This window comes from Tinamus guttatus, unplaced genomic scaffold (assembly GCF_059628265.1).
Source record: "Tinamus guttatus ecotype Peru unplaced genomic scaffold, ASM5962826v1 Tinamus_guttatus_pri_ptg000083l, whole genome shotgun sequence".
Taxonomy (NCBI): Eukaryota; Metazoa; Chordata; class Aves; order Tinamiformes; family Tinamidae; genus Tinamus; species Tinamus guttatus.
In genome coordinates, this window is record NW_028288617.1 from 4722769 (window position 1) to 4738180 (window position 15412).

Genomic DNA, 15412 nt, shown 5'->3' on the forward strand with positions numbered 1-15412 from the left:
TATAATAAAACATTTGAGCTGGAAATATATGGATGATTATTCTCTAGATAGTGCTGGGTGGATGAACCAGGTTGGCAAGCATTTTGCTTCAAGAGTTTCTGCATCCTGATCTATTGCATAAGGTCCACAATACAAAGTTTGAGACTGTATCTTTCCATATTATTTTGAAATGTTGGTTTGTATAAATGTGCTTGAGCTGTTGGTGGAAAAAGGCACTGGGACCTCAAGTTGAGCATGACTATTTGATTGGAAAAGGAATTCAGATTGTTTTACTCTAACAGGCCCCTGTTCTCAGACCTTGCATTTCTGAATTAGTATGTTTAGGACTACATTGACTTATAAAAAATGGAAGCAAAACAAAGTCGATGACATAGAAGTATTTTGAAAACTGAATTTTGAAACATGTCCATGAACTTCACTGTTATAAACAGATCACTTTGGGAGACAGTCTAAGCGGAACTGGAGCGATGCTGAGGCTTCCTAATAATATCAGTATAATCCATATTGCAAACAGGCTTTTTGATAATTTAACATGGATTAAAAACACTTGTAAATGTTAATCCTAGGCCTAAATACACCTAGCCATTTCTGTCATAATTTAGTAATGACAACTTCTACTCATCTAGATTTTTGCATGCTTTTTTGTCTCTCTCTCTCCTCTCCTTTTTATCTCCTAGAAGAACAAATAAGTAGCTTTTAAAATTCAGCTTTCTTTTCAAGAGTTTAGATAAGGAAGTGGGATCAGAAGTGAATTATCTCATTTTCTATTCCTTTTTCTGTGAATATCACAGAACTGACTTATCAACTTTTACAAAACCAAGATAGCAGTTTAACTCAGTGACCCTATTTTTAACAATGATTGACAAAGGTGATCCATTCTCCCCACAGTGCCCCTTTACTTATGCTGTTTATCTGAGAAAAAAAAAAATGTTCTCAGCTCACTCCTTGCAAAAAAATAGTCCTTTTGTATGAGAGAACAATAGGAAGCCGAACACATGCATCATTTTTATTTGCAGCAGCTTAAAGTGCCATGAGAAAGTCATGGGTTACTTCTTTTTTTTGCTTTCCTTCATACTGTTTAATTATTGTATATACAAGATTACCTGAATGCCTTCTGAAACAAAGCTGTGAGGAGGAAAAGAGAAACAAACAAACAAAAATGGAATTAATTCACCTATATTTCCATTATACTCCCTCTTCCTATGTCAGATTCCTGTTTAACAGAGCCCTGATGGCTCTTCCAGGGAAACCTTTTGGCAGGTCAAGGGCCTTATGGTTCCGCAGAGAGTCTCTTTATGCGCATCCAGATTGTGGCTCTTGAAGCCTTGGCCTAATGTCTGGTTCTGGTCTGGTTGGTCTTGTGCCCAGGGAGAACATTATGATGAAATCTCTAACCCAGTCAAATGCCAATGATTATGCTGCTTTCTGCCATCTTCACTGCAGTCTAGTGTGTAGCTCCTTGGTCAGTGGATCCTAGGTAGGCTGAACACCTGCTATACATTTTATATATGCCTGGTTGTGAGTTTCTGAACCAAAGGATGTGTTGTACTTGTATTTTTTAACAGTAGGGTGTAAGGTTAAATAACTGATGGGTCTGTAGAAGGCATTAAATTGAAAAATTAATTGGTCTTAATTCTGATATTTTATCTCAATAAGAAACAGAAGGGTTAAATAATAATGTGTTTTTTTTTTCTTAATGATTTTAATTTTATTTCCTCTTTTATTTCTCACTACTTGCATACTTTCAGTAACTAGATGGAGAAAAAGCAGAAAGGATACAAAACACTGAGTATCTGGTTTGACAATAATTTTTCTTACATAATGAAAAACAAAGACATTTCTATAATATTAAAATAGTTGCATTCTTTGTTACTGTTTTCCCCAAACTGTTTAAATATTAAGTAAAAGATGTTGCTAAAGTAAGTCTTAAGAAAATAGAAAAACAGTCAGTTTGTATATAAGTACAGATATAATCTGTCTCAAGTTACAAGTATATAGCAATTAAAACATTTTAGACATAAGGGAATTGGTTTCTCTGCGCTGAGTTTTTTTGAACATACATTGAGAATCTAGGCTATGTGAAGGAGAAACTTTTGCATTTAGGACAGATCTCAGCACTGAAAAGTACTACACTGTGTATGCAGAATTTTGTACAAAATGACTATGTAGATTTTTTTCTCTCTTGCTACAACTTTTCTGTGCTGTACTTTTTTGTATGTTTGTTTTTCTGCCTTTAAAATCCCATCTTCACAATTTATAGCAATTATTATACCAGATTTTCTAAATGATGTGCTGCCTGTATCTAAATAATATTTCTAGAAATTAAAAAATTGCAAAAGGAAAGAACAGAAAACTCCAGATTCATTCAAGCAATTGGGCATTAAGACAGAAAGGATGAAAGCTGTAGTGACACCACGCAACATGCATGATTTCACCTTGACCAAGTGAATATCCTCTCTTGTGGATAATTAGAAAGTTGTCACTAAAATGTCAAAGATCTCCACCACCATTTAGTCATTGATTAATCCCATCAGTTCATCAGTATTTAGTAAGATGGTTTTGTTCTTTTCGGTTTTGTTTTTAAAAATTCAATGTTGCTAGCAAATATTCATCTTAGCCCTTGGCCAGTGTAAACCATACCTGTTTAAAGACTCCAGGGAGCTAGAATCACTGGATTTACTGCTTGCTCTCTTCTTGATGGAAATGTTTTGAGGTTTATGGGTTATAGCCCTATGAAAGACTGGAAAGCATATTACAGAATTGTCTGCTCAGTTAAATAGTTCTTGTGTATAGGGCTTTGATTTTTTTCAGCATTTTGATATATCAGCCATTGCTGGTGATTATAAAGAAAAACATTGTTACAGAAAACAGTGATAATTTTCTATTCTGTTTTCATTTGAAATGTTTTACCTCTTGATGATTTCTTACATTGATCCAGTGGTTTCATGAATACATTAGAAAAGTTGTAGTGACTGCTTCAGTAACAAATGCTGATGCAGCAGACAGGACATGTCATAGAAATGAGATCAACTACCCATCTACATTTGTGAGATATTGATGATTGATAGGCCCAGAAAACCCTGATCTGAAGCATGACCTCTTTTCTGCAATCTTGTTTTAATATTGCAGCCTTGGGGAGTGTTATAGGTAAAGACATGCAAGGTTCTTCTTCTTAAAGCTAGAAGCTGAATTGAGAATCTGAATGAAAACATTTTTCCCATTATCTGTTAAATTATACAAGAAAATAACTTGATAATATATACAAAATATAATCCCCCTCCAATTAATCTCCTGGGAATATTTTTCTGGCTCTTTTAATGGGAATTAGATCCAAATATCCATGCAGTAAGTGCTTACTATAAAATTTTGTTACATAACAATATTTTAAAAAAATCATTTCTCTAGAACTTTGTAAGATATATCAAAAATACTGCAAAGATATGCAGAGTCATGTTTTGTATGGTCAGCTTTTAAAAACTTGATTGTAGCACAACCTTTTGATCTCATTATTGAATCTTGGTACACACTGATGGCCTGATACAGTCTTGCAGTTTTTGTGCTAAAATAGGTTAAGATATTTGTTTATTCTAGCATTTTTGAGAGATAATATTCTTTAAAATAGAAACACATATTCATTCCCTTCTCTCCTCTTCCTTTCACACAGACATGACAATTTGTTAGAAAGTTTTGGGTTGTTGTGCTGTTGACATTGCCTTTGGAGGAAAAATCAAACAAACAGCTATTTTCTATACCTTTAAAGAGAATCTTCTTGTATAACATCAAGTGTAATTTGGGCAAAGACTGTAGGTATCCACAGAACAAAAGCAATATCTTTTGAAAAGAACTACCATAAAAAAAGTCTTTGGGGAAGATAAAATCTGTGTTGTGTAGAAAAGAAGCCAGTTCTATTTCCCACTCTCCCTTAAATATAAGCAGCTTAGTGGGGTATCTCAAAAAAAAAAAAAGATAAAATATAGAGATTAAAAAGTCATGTGACACACAAATCAAAAGAATAAAAGGGGATGAGAATGAGTTTGTAAAGAAGTAATTTTTAGCATTTGCTATAATTGGTGTGCTATAGTACTTATCCATTATCTGCTTTTTTAGTTATCATCATTTTTTTCTGGAACATGATGGATAATTGTACTTAGAAATTTGAAAGTAAAATGTGGCATTTGCATAAAGGATTCATTTTTAATTCACTTTCACCTTTATGGTTTTAGCCTCATCTTGTTAGAAAAATGCACCTGAAAAGCAAAGTTGGTTTCCATAAGGGCCTATCTTATATTGGTATAAATCGTGGGAGCTTTTGACTTTTGAAATATAGTTTCCTACTCTTTTACTAGATTTCTGCCCTCTGTGTCACTATGACAGCAACCTCTATGTGATACTATAATGAAAGTGACTGGAAAAAGCAGCACAATATCTTTCAGAATTAAAAGTGAAGGAAAAGGCATTTACTTCAAGAATATATTAATTATATCCAAAGAGAATGAGGGAAGAAAGCACAAAATATTTACAAAACTTCAGCTTTAAGTACTTTGAACCACTGAAACATGCACATCACACATTCAATCAACAGTAAAGGCCCTTTTGGTGAGAGCAATCTATCATCTGATAGACGCGGATTATGATAGATGGTGGGATGCAGGAGTGCCTGTCTCCCTGCATGATTCTGAAGAGATAGCCACTCATGTGAAACATTAAAGTCGTTGCTACCTGGGAGAGTTAATAAGCGATTTAGTAGGGCATATCCAGTGTTAGATTATGCTTTCCTTTCAAATGTTCACATAAACAAACACTCACAAATGTGAGCCCGCTCTAGGCTCTTGCCTCTGCTCTGCCAACAAAGGTAGACTTCTTTGCTGGCTACTCAAATTTTCCACCAAGTGCTTTACATTGAGCACCTTCATATTCATTTCTGCATGAAGTAAAGGTTCTTCAGAACTGGAATTTGACTCAACTTCTGGAAAGTAGTCTTTCGAGAAATGCTAATCACATTTTTATATAAAAATTCAAGGAAAAATAAAATGTGAATTTCCAAGTATATAGACCCTTCCCCACAACTCTCTCAATCCATACACTTGTGATTTTCTAGAATAACTTAACAAAAAATCCATAATATCCTTTTCTTATGGGATTTTTATTGTGAATAGTTTCTTTTTATTTATTTAATTAGTTTTTCACCCTTAATCTTGCATTTGAATGTTGCCTTTTTTTTTTCTTCCTTATGTTCATTCTTTCAGAGAAGAATGGGACTTCTTGAGTTTTGCAAGTGGACAGGCGAATGAGATTGATACACAATAAATCACATTTTACCAAATGAAAACAAACATACAGAGCAACATACTGTCTTTTTTTTCCTTTTTTTTTTTCAAAGCACATTTATTTCTTGCTTATATGCTCCTTTTGTTATGTATCCTTTTCCAAGTTTATGCCTGAGGCTTTGCCTCTCAATTCCCGTTTTCATAGCCTTTCACTGTTTTTGTCTACTACTGTTGTAAACGAGGTCTTGTTCTTCACACGAATTTACAGCTGTGGGGTGAGGTTCATCTATCTTGCTTTGGGTTCTCCAAACTTAGGTAAATCTTAGTTGCTCCCTCAGGCTCCCTTTATCAGTAATATCAAAAAATAACTTGCTACTCAGGATGACATTCATTTTAATTTAAGAAGGGACAAATAATTCTGATTGTCTAATCCTTTCTGCTAATTAAGCAAATCAGGAGTTGTTAGCTCAGACTCAGAGCTTAGATGCTGTGCTTTTAGATGCTTAAGTATGTGAAATCCACCTCCAATAATAACAACTCCATAGTGATTATCATAGCTTTTTTTTTTTTTCCCGCTTTTGAAGGCAAAAGCTTTACAGAGTTGTTGTTCAGTTGCTTTATTGATTTTTTATACTCCTTTAAACTTTCTTTTAAGGGTATTTGTCAGAGAAGAGATGTAGCGTCAGTTTTACAAACACTATTCTGCCCATAGCTGGAAGATTCTTTAGAAATGTGTATTAAAGTTGGTCAGACCATACTATTTGCCCTCCTTTATTTATTTATTTATTTCTTTTCCTAGGGAGGTTTTCTCCCTTGGGTCTTTTCATTTACTACCTTTGTGTTTCTGGGTCTTGTCTCTGGGATTTGTATTATCCCAGAAGAGCATAGCTATCAGTTTTCAAATCAAAAATCAGTCTAATATAGCTGTATCTCAGCATATTAATATGCAGAGCACTAAGAGAAATCATTTTCTCAATGGGAACAATGATTAGTAATACTCAAGATGAGGAGTGAGTATTTATTCGCATATATCTATGTATGCAGGAGTTAACAGGTTTTCAGGGACTTCAGTTGCCTACTCTGACTTTCAGCGGGACATGTCATGCAAATCCTCAGTCATCTGAATACTTTTGGAATACTTCATTCTTTCCCCCTCAAGCATTCTCCCAAGTTCTCATTCATCACTGCCTTCTGGCAGAAGCCTGCAAGGGACCTGCAGTCCGCTCAACCTAAATAGCCAGAAAGCCTAACAAACATCATGAGTAGCGCTTTTTGAAAATTGTCAACTCTCCTTTTCCCATTGGAGTCAGTCTTTTACTCATTTAGCTGCCACATTCAGAAGTCAAATGCCTTTATTATGAGCCTTTATTGCTAACAATGTTTTCGGCACTTTGCAATATATAACACCACAGGCAGGGTCTTCTCTAGGGACAAAGTATGTTGCTCTCTAGTCCATGGAAGCTAGGGAGACTGAAAGGAATTTAACCGAAAAACATCTTCTTGGGAGTTAGAGCTACAAGAAGAAAAATATAAATGTCTTTTGAGATAGAAGTGCAATTATTACACCTCCCTATTAGATTGGGGTTTATAATTGTTTTGAATATGCTAATCTTGTGGACACAATCTTCTGAGAAGGCTATTCTGTCTTGGAAGGTATTTTCTATATTCTAAGAAGGGGAAATAGAATCACAGAGAAAGAGTAGCATGTCCCTTATTATGCAAAAAAGCATAATAATTCAGAAACAGAACCTGCGTCTTAAACAGTGCACTGTCCATGTCTAGATGTAACATCCTATAAAATGATTGGAAAGTGTGTGTCAGGGGAAGCAGATTTTATAGTGGTGGACTGAAGTATCCTGAAGTATCCATCATATCCTGTGTACTGAACATACATTGATGCAACTGCAAAATGGCAGTAACCCCAAAATTCTACTGAAGCCTATGATAAAAAGCAGTAGGTATATTGTTCATCATGAACCTCTTCTTTGCAGATTTCTCTGTTTGGATCCCCTTTTACTACAGATTGACATGTTAACCACCTGTAAGTTACTATTTTTTTATTGTTCTTTACACATAATGTATTTTAAGTGAGCTTATAGTCATTTGCTTCACATTAAATCTTAGTGTCACAGATCATAGTTTCATCAATTAACTGCAAGACATGGCAATGTTTTGTAATAGCTGGTAAAGAAGAGATCAATGTTGGGTTTGACAAATGTAGCATAGCAGCATGTAGCATAATATCAGCTAGTAGTAAACAGTCTTTTCCTAACAAGTCAAAATAAGGATATCTAAAGATGCAATTTTCTGACAATGTGAACAAAAAAGGAAACTTAGAAATGGTTATTTTTAATCTGTTAGGGAAGGGTGTCACTGTTTTTAACAATGTTAAATTATTTTATGAGGAGCCATCACTTCATTTCAGTGAACTGCTACTCATCTATAGCAGCTGTAGCCACCTTGTTGGGGTAAAACACCCAGTAATTTTCATATATATTGAAAATGAAAGTCTGACCAATCCACTAGATCTCTTTTTTCATGAAGATTAAGGAAATCCTGGGATCCTTAGATCAGAAACAGTTTCCCTGTATGTTTTACAAAAGTTTATTGTCAGCTTTGATGCAGATTTAACAACCAAAAGCCAATATACTGGAAGACAAAACAAAAAGTGCATTACAGGGATGTTAATGTGAATAAGCATCATATGCTTTTCATTTACATTAGAAATAGCACTGGATTTGGTATCTGAGAGTCTGAGATTAATATTAACCAAGAAAATGATTTGTACTCCCTAAATTGTTAGATTAGCACCTAATTCATTTCAATCTATTAGCAATATATATTTTTCCTATTACAGTGATCACCTGGCTATCCCAGATGAGATCAAAAGCATTGCAATCATACCAAGGCTGCATTAGGACCACAATAAACATCCTGGGGACTATGCGGGGGGGAGTCACCCCTTCTCTCATCCTCTCCTACTACAACACAATCCTATTTCTTTGTATTTTAAATACCCTACTGCCCTATTCTGTCTCTGGATCCAATTTTGGAGATGAGCCACTGTCAGTGGCAATAATATCATGCTTAGTCATTGCTCATGCTTTGTTTGAAGATGGATCTCTTTTATTACAGGTGAAGGATTAGGCATCAGTATTAGAAAATAATGCAGAGAAGGAAGATTAGGCTGCAAACAGTTCATTTGACAACTGACACATTTGAAGTTGAGTGCTAAGAGCTGGGTGGTTTTAAATACAGAGCTGCCTAGCAAGAATATCCCATTGCAATCCTTCCTATTTTTTTCTTTCCTATCTGAACTGACATCCCTCTAAAATATGTGAGCTTCATTGGGGAAGCTCTTTAACTAGTAGCAATTCAAACTGAGCCATCAACAATATTAATAACTTATATTAATGGAGTTTGTGTGTGCGTGTGTGTTTTCCCTGTATTTTGTTTTTTACAAATTCTTTCAGTAGTCCTCTTCAAATTTGCAACATTTCACTGTATCAGCAGCTATGAAGAACAGTCAGTCATAATTTTTACAAGCACCACTGAGCTATCCATCCCATATTTCTGCCAAGATAAGATTGGTCCCAATGCTGCAGTTTTCATTAAATTATTCAGTCTAGTTTTTTGGAATAATATCTTTATCTGTAAATAAGATATTCTATATAAAAGTGATTCATTTGCTAGCTGTAAGGTTGATGAAACTTATGGATCTTTGGAGGATAAGACCTAACTTCAGAGGGAATTGGTACTTCTAGGGATACCACATGATGAAAATTGCTCTCAGTGCTTGTGGAGAAAAGGAAGGCAGGATATTTATTTTATGATGTTGTCTGTTAAATATTTTTGGGCCTGTCATAGAATAACTGCCACAAAACCTCCCCAAATCCCATTGAACTTACGTTAAATCACAAGAAGGTTCTTCTGTGCTATTTTCATCTTGTGTCTGCAATTTATGAATATATGTGCGTGGGGTAGAAATGTATACTTGAAGAATCACTTTTAAGTATTTTTTTTAGGTTAAACAAGCCAATATTTTTTTTACATCATTAAATTTCTGCTGAGCTTCCAAAGCAAAATGATGTAATTCCTAATATATTCTACTAGGGTAACTCCAAACCGTAGAAACATAACACATTTTTTTCTTTCATCGATTATATCTGAACTATTATTTCAATGGTATTCTGCATACCACTATTTTTAGAAGCTTAAACTTATTCATTTTATTTCAATAATTTTCTTTTATCTTTGCGTTCTACAAACAAAACCTCTGCAGCTTACCTTGGAGGATCTAGTCAAATACAAATTGTTTTTATTTTCTATTCAGTGAATCCCATCTTTCAGTTTAGGCAGTTCTCTGGTGACTTTGCATTTTAGGGTATTCTTGAGACCTTCTCTTCCTCCAGTATGTGAGCAAGGGAGAAGAAATTCATAGCCAAAATTATTTGACTGCAAAAATATACACAATTGCAAATTTATGATGAATATAACCTAGTCCACAACTGGATAAACAGCTGCTATACATTTATACTACTGTGGGCTCCACTTCTTCTTCAGGTCCAAGCTTCAGTCATCCACACTCATAACTGATTAGGTCAGCTGACTGTTCAGGGAGCCAGATGGCAGGGAAACCAGGGATTGCATTCAATTCTTGTCCCAGCAGAACCTACATAAGATGACCTGAACTATACTCCATAAAGCCAAGTCACCAATCTCCTCCCATGGCTTCTCATGCCTTGAAGACTATCTCTTTTGCCAAATTGTCAATGCTTGCCTTGATCTCATCTTCTTCCTGCAGAAATACACAAATGACATGCTGCAAGGCAGCTTTTTCATTTCTGGGGAAGGTCTCCGCCTACCATGGCTTATGTAAGAAGAGTTATAATTTCTATAACAGAGAAAATCAAGGTCCTCATTCTTCCTTTGAATGCACGCATAGCTGGGAGAATACACATGTAGCATGACTAGGATTAAATCCTGAGGCAGCAAATGAAAGCTATCTCCTAGGATCTCCTAGGATCCTGTGCCTAAACCAACAGGGGAGCCACAGAGAAATTTATTTTAACTTCAGGAAAGTCTATTTTCTACAATACTCATATCCTGCTTATGTGAAGAAGACAATAGGTTACTTTACTGATTATTGAGGAGAACAAATGATACTAGGCCCTTGCCTTCTTTAGAGATGATGTGAGGAGTTCATATGCCATACTTAATCCTGTCCAGACTTCTATATCATTCAGATGATCACACAGTCAGTATTATTTTGATAGTGATAGCACTGTAAGAGGACTGGGAAAGCACAAAGAAAGGAAAAGTAGGAAAATAGCAGTCATTGTTTGATCTGGTTTCTTCCTAAATCTGTTTTGTCTTCTTGGGGGCTATTTGTGGGGGCTCAGAGAGATCAATCTCTCTACACTGACCACAGGGTTCCTGTGCTTTTGTTGATTATGTATGAGGAGTTAAGGGTGAGAAAGGGTATAGGAGTTTTTTTTTTTTTTTTTTTTTTTTTTTTTTTTTTCTTCAGAGACAAGAGAAAATGACCTATTTTCTCTGACAACTTTAAAAAGGTTCCTTTTATGTTAAGCCAATCGACTATAGTACAGTTGAAGTCATAGCTTAGATTTGTGATTCTTTTCTTCATTGAGCCTGTAACTTGCAGTGTGATCTGGGGCAAATCACTTAACCTTTTGCCTCAGTGTACTCAATTGTAAAATCATTGCTGTGACACTCTCTTTCCTTCCTATGACAATTATTGTTCAAAATTAATATTATTCTATATCAAATTGAATATTATTACATTGAAGAATGTTACTGATTCTAAATAATCTTTGTAACTGCTGTTAAGGTCATCAAGTACATTTTGTGTCTAGTATATTATCAGTTTTATGTATTTATTTTTTTTTTCTGTATCTTCTTACATTTCATAAATATATAGCATCTGTGATATATCAAGAGACTCAAGATACTGCAAGAAATACAGTGTGTTTGTTTGCCCTTGACAGCAAACACACTGCATTTAGAGGAAGCCATATACTCGTGAGTCAATTATTACAATATTCCATGTCACTCAGGAGATTCTCAGAATTAGCCTTGCACTGTTCATTGTTCACCGTCCTTCACTTCTTTAATTACCAGCTCTAATGCTAGAGTAGGTGAAGATTTTCTCCTTCTCTGGATCTCTTTCTTTCTCTGAAATATCTTTAGTTAGCACTTGTTCCTTTTATTTTTTATGTGGAAATATTCCTTAGAGAGAGACAGACCATCAAGCCATACATAAACAGCAAATGGCTGATAAAAAAGTGATCCTTAAAATAAGTACTCATTCTCAGTATATTAATTCTGGCACTCTTCAGTAAATGACAGAGATTAATAAGAAATAAATTAATCTGATTTTAAAAAATGCAGCATTGTAAAGAAATGGTCCTTGTAGGTGGAATTTCATTCAGAGTTACAAATGCTATTTTATTTTAACTTTAAGTTAAAACAGTAGCAGCATCAAGTTAAAATATTCAGATTCATTTATCTTTAAAAAGGTTAATAGTATTGATTGGTGTTACTACCAATAAATGGAAAATTAACTTCTTTCATCAAACCCATTTGAAAGTTTCTGGTTGAGAGGAACAGAACTAAAGAAAGAGGTCTAACAATTCTAAGTTACCTAAGTAACTTGGTCTGACTTCAGAGCTGACCCTGTTTTGAACAGAAGGTGTGACTAAATAAGCTCCTAAGGTCATTCCAAAATGAATTATCCTATGATTTATATACGATTTCTTTACTGATGGTAAACAGAGTTAGGGCAGACCCTTTTACTCGCTGGACCTTGCTTGAATTATCATTGAATTTTGATAAATATCTTCTATGGCTGACATGAGAGAACTTATTTATGTACACCATTTTTTAATACACCATTTTAGTGCACTACTTAATGCACTGAAATGCAACACTAATTTCACATCTTTTTTTTCCAGGGTCTTTGCAAGGCCTTATTAAAATGTTCATGACCTTCTATTCTTATTCCATTCTATCTGGTCATGCTAAGATTGCTTCTGGAATACTGTGTCCTGTTTTGGACCTCCAATGTGAGTGAGAGATTGAGAAACCAGTAAGAGTCCACGAGATAAAAACTTAAGTACAGGTAGCCCTAGCATACGATATATAAGGAGAACAAAGGGCCCTAGCATTGTCATTGTTATTGTTTAACATACAGGAAAGATAACTAAAGAGGGATCTTACTGCAATCTTCAATTACCTAAAAGGATGTTATAGGAAGATGGGACCAAACTTTTCTCATAGACACAACCAGGCAACTTCTAGACAACCAGTAATCACTAGAAGTACATTGAAACCATCTCTTTAGTTAGTATCATCTGAGCAAACTTTACTTATGAGACTACAAAGTCTACATCTTTGACAAAGGCTAGAACAGCTTAGCAATATAAAGGGAAGCAAAATAAAGTAAGGATTTCTGAGATCTATTTTCACTAATGGGAAATTTTGGAATAAGGTAAGGGTCACGACTGAGTAATTTTTGATGTCCTTTCTCCAAAGAGGAGTGAGGTGGGAGGATGAACATGTGTTTTCTGTCAGGGCTACAAAAGAAAAAGTACCTTTGGATTTGCAAAGCACTTTAGAAAAGCATTTTGAAGTTGACTCATTGTAATTACTTTCCTTGTATATTTGCAGGAATTCCATTACCTTTTTCTAGCTTTCACACTCTCTTTAGTTGCTCTTTAGATGCTACTGTATCTTGATTTCCATTTTCAAATCTCAGTTTGTATGCTCTCTGTAGAAAAAAACTTCCTTCTTGTTAGCTTAATTTCCTGTTGAATTGTGCCACTTTTTCCCCTCACTTATTTGGTTGACAAAGATGCCTTTTTCTTTGGTTGCCGTTGTGAGAAGATAAAAATGACAAGCCCATCTGACAAAGAAACATCAACAGCAAAAAGGCCAAGTATGCATTAAAGGTTTGATATTAAGCAATTGTACCTGACTCAGAAGGTTTCTGTGACTGAATACATGTACTAACATACTCAGACCCAGAACCTTACAGGTATGTTACATCTAAATGATCTAAATAGTTTTGAACAACTAAGAGAAAGAGAACAAAATAAATAAATAATTAAAAAAAGAATTATTGGAAGGTAGAAAACAAAGTTTGCCTCAATAACTGATTTTAATCTTTAAATACTTATAAATGCAAAGTTACTAGGTTAATTTCTGCATGTAAGAAGACTTGTTATTTCAACTATTAATCTAACAAAAAAACAGTGGTGTTTTCCCCCTAGAAGTCTTTCATAGTTTACCACACATTAATCATGCTAACATTTCTCTAGTTTGTTTCATTGCAATAAAATAGACACACTACAGAAATCAAAAATATTTGAGTTGTGGAATCCTGAAATAGTATTTGACTTTGTGTTTATGTGTTTATGTTAAGGAGTGACATTTCCCTGAGTCTGTAATTAAAGGGGATTTAGGGTGCTATAAATAGAATTTTTGTTTCAGTGCAAATGAAGTGCATTTAGTCCATGCTCACTATCAAGTGCTTCTAAATGAAGCTGAATTTCATGCAATAGTTGCATAGAAGCTATAGAAATGGTGAAATATGAGAATTTCATATTGATTTTCAAACTTGACTCATATTCCTTTGAGATTTCCTAACAGGATAACATATTTCAACTTCAGCCTGTTAGCTTCATGCTATCAATGCTTGTCACCACTTTTCTTCAGTTCTGAGCCACTTGTCATTTTGAAGTCAACAAGCTGCTTGATATATTTTTTTTTCCTTAGAGAGAGAGAGAGATTCTGAAAAGGAAAATAAATAGTGCAATTCAATATGTGAAACAAAAGATAAATTGTATGTGTGGGATCAGCTTCTTGGCAAAACTTAGTGGAATTAAGTGGGAAATATATCCAGTAACGCAAATTATGGGAATGAATGCTAAATTTGTCTGTAGTCTCTAACTACAGAAGTCCCAGAAATATTTTGTCTGATCAACCAGTCCAGGAATTTTGCAAAAACAACCTCTTTGTGAATATTTTTATTTGATCTGCTTATAGCCTACTAGGATTTGGGAGCAAATAATATGGGATCCTTCTTTTTTTCCCAGTCTCTCAAATATCAAGGATAAATATATGATTTGTGAGGAGAGAATCATGGAATTTGCTTAGGCAAGCCAGTAAGATCACTGGGCCTGGTTACCAGTTAAACTACCTCTCAGCACTGTGCCTCCCCCATCCTCAGCCCAGAGTCTACATGCAAATGCGGGAAATGAATGAGAAAATAACAAACTGAAAGACGGGGAAATGGTGAGTTTCACGGAATCTGTAAATTCTCTAATAACATGTGGCTTCCCCCCGCACTCAGAAAAGGAAATCAGAAACCAAAACCAGACATAGGAATTCCTGACGTGGCCCAGGAGATGATGATGGGTCAGGTCTGCACTGTGGTGCTGCCGCCCCATGTCATGGCGCCAGCGCCGCTGCCACACTGCGGCTCCTCCCACCATGACGATCGGGTGTGCGGCACAAGTGGGTTTGCCTGGCAAGTGGCTCTGAGCTCTGGAGAGCATCTGCTCAGTCGCCTTTTCTCTCAATAGGGGCTTTGAAACCACCATAAACAGCGTAAAAGGATCGCTTCAATGTTTCCAGAATGGACTGAACCTCCTGGTCTTCATCTAAAGTGGCGCCATCGTCACTGATTTGTGGAAGCGGCATCCTGACTGTTGAAAGGGCCGTCAGCTGGAGAGGAGCAAAATTATACGATGTTAAAAGCTGGCGGATTTTGACAGGTGACAGGCATCATTAGCTTCCCAGATTATCATGTTACAAACTTTTTGTTTTTTGGGTTTACTGTTTAGTGTCTCTTTCTTTTAATGAACTTTTTTTTCTAATAATTTAGATAATTGTTGGGTTATAGTGTCAGGAAATAGGAGCTGGAAGAGACTATTACATATAATTTAGCCATGCCTGTGCACTGAAGTAGTACCAAGTACACTTATATATTCCTGGCAGATATTTATCTGTCCTCTATTTCATACCCTTTAAAAAGGTTATAACCTCCTCCATTAACATCTGACATCTAAAAAGACTTATTTTCTTTCTAATTTCTGTATTTTGAATTTTTCTTACTGAAAACA